Genomic DNA, 6,000 nt, shown 5'->3' with positions numbered 1-6,000 from the left:
AAAGCCTTATCAAGCTATCACTAGGCTCATAAATCTACCCATGGAAACACCAACACAACAACCTCTGCAAAACACTCCCAAACTATCACTAGGCCCATAAAACTACCCATGGAAACACTAACACAACAACCTCTCTGAAAGCCTTATCAAACTATCACTAGGCTCACAAAACTACCCATGGAAACACTAACACAACATCCTCTATGAAAGCCTTATCAAACTATCACTAGGTTCACAAAACTACCCATGGAAACACTAACACAATAACTATCACTAGGCTCACAAAACTACCCATGGAAACACTAACACAACATCATCTACCATAGTCGGTGAAATTAGAGTTAACTGAAGCTCTGGACAACGTGGGTATTTTTCCGCCACCCGCCGATGGTTGAAAATAATGTCAGCTCAGTGAGGTAGGTTGTCGAGATCACCACCTCCGCGCGCTGGCCACCCTCCCGCCCCCCCCCCGCTTAAATATAACAGCCCTTAAAGATACCCTACATCCTTCAAGTGTTGGGTTAGTATTTTTTTTTTCTTTTGTGGTTTAAGTTGTTTAGTGGTGTTTTTTTTAATTGTTTCGTTTATTAATAGTTTTCTTTGGTGGTTTTTTTCGCTTTTATTGATATATTTAGTTGTTATTTTCTCCTTTATATTATTTTCCATTATTTTTTGTTTGAGTTTTTCTTGTGTGGTTTAAGTTGTTGAGTGATGTTTTTTAATTGGTTCGTTTATTGTGAGTTTTCTTTGGTGTTTTCTCGTTTTTATTGATTTATTTAGTTGTTATTTTCTCCTTTATATTATTTTCCATTATTTTTTGTTTGAGTTTTTCTTGTGTGGTTTAAGTTGTTTTGTGGTGTTTTTTAATTGGTTCGTTTATTGTGAGTTTTCTTTGGTGTTTTCTCGTTTTCATTTATTTATTTTATTTATATTCTCCTTTTTTATCGTTTTCCATTACTTTTCGTTTCTTTTACTCTTTTTTTCTCTGCTCTTTGTTTCGGCCTCTTTCTATTTTTTCCGGTTTTATTTTTTCTCATCTTTTTTTCTTGATTCTACCTTTTGTCTCACCGGCCAGATTCAACCTCCTTATCATCCACTAATCACATGCAGACAGGGCTGGAAGAGGGGCGTGCGTGGCGTACTCGCTCACCTGGATTCGCTAATGATGAATACTTAATTGACAAGGAGGGAGACATTTGCTGATGATATTTGCATAGTATATCTGTACCGCGAATAGTCAGCTCCTTCATATGCTTTTTTTTCTTATAGCAGAGGAGACAGTTCAAGGGCGTAAAAAAAAAGAAAATAATGAAAAAAAAAGCCCGCTACTTATTGCTCCTAAGTCCTACCGCTGCAGAGAATATATAATCGCCTTCACACGGGCAGTACATAAAGGAAACTCCGGTGTGTGAAATAAGGAAGGATAAGGAAAAGATAAATGGAGAAATAAAAGAGAAGAAAAAAAATAGAGTAGAGAAAGGATGGGACATGGAAGACGAGGATAAGTGTGGTATGAGATGATAGGTATTTGTGTAGATTTTGTTGACTAGTATTTCTTTATCTATCTCTTGTATTTATTTATTTTTGTTTGTTTCAGCCTCTCTGGAGCGATGTGGAGGTCCTGCCAAGGCTGCCATAAAAGGTAAATACGCTTGTGATACGCATTTTCTCGTGTATTCTTCCGCTTGTGTTTAAGTTTATTGCAATTTTTATCAAGGGTCTTTTGGGGGAGATCTATTTGGCACCTTTTTCTTGCTCCATTTTTCTCACCTTCTTAATTCTGTTTCCTTTTCTTTGTGTTTATTTCCGCTGTTTTTTTTTTTCTTTTGTATTCTTCCAGTTGTATCTAAGTTTATATCATTTTTTATCAAGGGTGTTTTGAGAGAGATCTATTTAGCCCTTTTCTCAAGCTCCATTTTTCTCACCTGATTCTTAATTCTGTTTCCTTTTCTTTGTGTTTATTTCTGCTGTCTTTTTCTTGTGTATTCTTCCGGTTGTATCTAAATTTATATCATTTTTTATCAAGGGTGTTTTGAGAGAGATCTATTTGGCCCTTTTCTCTTGCTCCATTTTGCTAACCTTCTTAATTCTGTTTCCTTTTCTTTGTGTTTATTTCTGTCTTTTTCTTGTGTATTCTTTCGGTTGTATCTAAATTAATATCATTTTTTATCAAGGGTGTTTTGAGAGAGATCTATTTGGCCCTTTTCTCTTCCTCCATTTTTCTCACCTTCTTAAATCTGTTTCCTTTTCTTTGTGTTCATTTCCGTGTCTTTTTCTTGTGTATTCTTCTTGTTGTATTTAAGTTTATATCATTTTTTATCAAGGGTGTTTTGAGAGAGATCTATTTGGCCCTTTTCTCTTGCTCCATTTTGCTAACCTTCTTAATTCTGTTTCCTTTTCTTTGTGTTTATTTCTGTCTTTTTCTTGTGTATTCTTCCAGTTGTATTTAAGTTTATATCATCTTTTATCAAGGGTCTTTTGAGAGATCTATTTGGGCCTTTTCTCTTGCTCCATTTTGCTCACCTTCTTAATTCTGTTTCCTTTTCTTTGTGTTTATTTCTGTCTTTTTCTTGTGTATTCTTCCAGTTGTATTTAAGTTTATATCATCTTTTATCAAGGGTCTTTTGAGAGATCTATTTGGGCCTTTTCTCTTGCTCCATTTTGCTCACCTTCTTAATTCTGTTTCCTTTTCTATGTGTTTCTTTCCGCTGTTTTTTTCTTGTGTGTTCTTCCACTTTGAGGGAATTAGTGTGGCAATTTCTCACTACATTTTTCTCACTTTCTCACTTTTCCTTCCCTTTCCTTTCTGTTTATTCCTGTTCTTTTTTGCTATACGTTGATTGGATTTCTCTTGGCCGTCAGAGGAAGTGCAATGTGGGAGAGGCGGGGAGCGCGATCTTGAGGCTTGGGATAAAGGGAATGCAATGTTCAGAGGTACGGGAGAGCGCAGCGTTGGTAAGTGGGATGCTGAGTTAAGGATGAGGAGCGGTAAGGGATTGTGGAAGGGGATTATGTTAAGAGTGAAGTTAGAGAGGTGAAGGAAGGGCAAACAGCAGGAAGTGACCGTCATAGAAGCAGGAAGAAGTAGGAAGAAGCAGTAGGATGGAGGACGTGACCGAGTAGCTTAGGTATGGAGAGAGAGAGAGAGAGAGAGAGAGAGAGAGAGAGAGAGAGAGAGAGAGAGAGAGAGAGAGAGAGAGACAGAGAGAGACACAGACAGACACAGACAGACACACAGACACAGACACAGACACAGAGACACAGCGAGAGAGCGAGAGAGAGAGAGAGAGAGAGAAGCATGCGTGTGTGAGTATGTAATATTTGATTGTGTCAGCATAAGATCACCATAAGAAAGAGGATCAGGCCAGTATTCTCAGTCGCTTTGGGCTCTCACAACATACATTTTCAAAGGCCATAAAGGTTCCTGAGAGTATTTTCACGTTCATGGGGCAGAAGCCTTGTCAAACTATTATATGGCTCTTAAAACTATCCTCGACAGTACCCACAACAACCTCTACGAAAGCCTTATCAAAATACAGAAGCCTTGTCGAACTATCACTAGGCTCATTAAACTACCCATGGAAATACTAACACAAAAACCTCTACTTTCATGTCACAGAAGCCTTGAAAAACTATTATATGGCTCTTAAAACTACCCACGGCAATACCCACAACAACCTCTACGAAAGCTTTATCAAAATACGGAAGCCTTGTCGAACTATCACTAGGCTCATTAAACTACCCATGGAAATACTAACATAACCTTTACGCTATTTTTTTTACAGGAAAGGAGACAGATCAAGGGCTTAAAATATAACAATAATGAAAAAAAAAGCCCGCTACTTACTGCCCCAAGCATTGTCAAACTGTCACCATGGGCTCATAAAGCTACCCATGGAAATACTAACACAACCTCTACGTTCATGGTGCAGAGGCCTTGTCAAACTATCACTAGGCTCATAAAGCTACCCATGGAAATACTAACACAGCCTCTACGCTAATGTTACAGAACCATTACAAAACTAACTACCCATGGAAATATTAACACAACCTCTACGAAAGCCTTACCCAAATACAGAAGCCTTGTTAAATTTCCACTAAGCTCACAACAATACCCACGGAAACACCAACACAACAACATCCACGAAAGCCTTGTCAAACTATCACTAACCTCACAACACTACTCACGGAAACACCAACACAACAACGTCTACGAAAGCCTTGTTAAGCTATCACTAGGCTCATAAAACTACCAATGGAAATACCAACACATCATCATCTCCCAAACCCTTATTGAATGTGTGTGTGTGTGTGTGTGTGTGTGTGTGTGTGTGTGTGTGTGTGTGTGTGTGTGTGTGTGTGTGTGTGTGTGTGTGTGTGTGTGTGTGTGTGTGTGTGTGTGTGTGAGAGAGAGCCCCGAAATGTTTGAGAGAGAGAGCGAGAGAATTCGTGTGTTAGTGTGTTGGTTCGCGGGGTCCAATCAAGGCTCTATTAAGCGAAATTGTGTCTGATAATTAAAACCACACCAACAAAAAGCTTATTAGGGTTACCGATGTGGCTGAAACCTAATTGGGCAGGTGTGAGAGCCGTGTTTACCTGTCCTACCGTATGTGGGGAGGGGGGGAAGGAGGAGGGAGGCTATGGACAGGTGTGGAGTTTAGTGATGGAAGATGGACAGGTGTAGGGGAGAGAATTGACAGAGTAGGAGATAGGGATAGATGGACAAGGCTGAAGGTTAGGGTGATGATAGGTGGATATGGGTGAAGGAATAGGTGGGGATTAGGAGGGAAGAGACAGGGAAGAGAAATGACATGGGTGGAAGGATGAGTTAGGGGTGAAGAGGAAAGGGATAGAGGACTTTGACATAGGTGGAGGAGTTAGTGTGAAGTAAGAGGAAAAGGAGAAGGGATAGGTGGGGATTAGGTGGGAAGAGATAGGGGAGAGAAATGACATGGGTGGAAGGATGAGTTGGGGGTGAAGAGAAAAGGGATAGAGGAGTTTGACATAGGTGGAGGAGTTAGTGGGTAGTAAGAGGAGAAGGGAGGGATTGACATGGGTGGACGGTAAAAGGAAAGGGATAGAGGAGAAGATTGATAAGGGTGGAGGAGGAGTAAAGAGTAAAAGGAGAAGGGAAGGATTGACACGGATGAAGGAATGGGTGTGGAAATAAGAGGCAAGGGATAGAAGAGAAAAGGAGAAAAAGAAAAAGAGAGAGAAACAGAGAAAGAGAGAAAAAGAGACAAAGAAAAAGACAGACAAAAAGAGAAAAAGAGAAAAAGGGAGAAAGAGAAAGAGAGAGAGAAGATGAGTAAAAGAAATAGACAGGAGAGAAGAAGTTGGTGAAAGAGGAAGATTAAAGAGAAGAGGAGAGAGAGGAAAACGAGGAAGATGATTAATGACAATATGAAGAAGGAAGATAACTGAGGAGGAAGGAGGAGGAAGAGGAAGCATAAGTTACGATAGTGGAATGGTGAAGAAAGAAGGGGAAGAAATAGGAAGGGGAGATGGAAGGGAGACATGTATGGCGTTGGGTTTGAGGGAATGGATGGACACAGTGGATGGGTGGAGTAAACTTAGACTATTGAAAAAGGGGGGAAAAGAGTGGAAAAGGATGGAGGTAAGAAAGGTGGGGGGAATGCATGAAGGAAGAGTGAAAGGGGAAACGATAGGAAAATGACAAGAATATGGAAAGAAGGAGAAGGAAGAAATGATAATAGAGACAGCAGGATGAAATAAGGAAGGATAAAGAAAAAGAGAAATGAAGAAGTAGAAGAGAAGAAAAGAATATAGAAAGGATGGGACATAGGAAAACGGGGATAAGTGAGATATTAATAGATATGAAAAATGGGGTGGAGAAAGAGAGATGGAGGGAGAGAGACAGACAGAAACAGAGACAGATACAGAAAGAGACAGATACAGAAAGAGACAGATACAGACACAGACAGACACAGACACAAACACACAGACACAGACACACAGACACAGACACATACACACACA

General features: G+C 39.7%; 1 long non-coding RNA gene across 1 annotated transcript in view; it reads left to right on the top strand.

Annotated features, from left to right (window-relative positions):
* Window positions 1-450: 450 nt before the first annotated feature.
* LOC127005622 (uncharacterized) overlaps window positions 451-6,000 on the top strand; it is an 85,186-nt gene continuing 79,636 nt past the window's right edge. Inside the window, exon 1 of the long non-coding RNA XR_007758757.1 lies at window positions 451-1,642. This is a non-coding gene — a long non-coding RNA (uncharacterized LOC127005622). The remainder of the gene's footprint in view (window positions 1,643-6,000) is intronic.

The sequence above is a fragment of the Eriocheir sinensis genome, chromosome 30 (genome assembly GCF_024679095.1).
Source record: "Eriocheir sinensis breed Jianghai 21 chromosome 30, ASM2467909v1, whole genome shotgun sequence".
In the NCBI taxonomy this organism is placed as follows: Eukaryota; Metazoa; Arthropoda; class Malacostraca; order Decapoda; family Varunidae; genus Eriocheir; species Eriocheir sinensis.
Note: the sequence above shows the minus strand (reverse complement) of the source record. Positions and strands in the feature narration are given on the sequence as shown.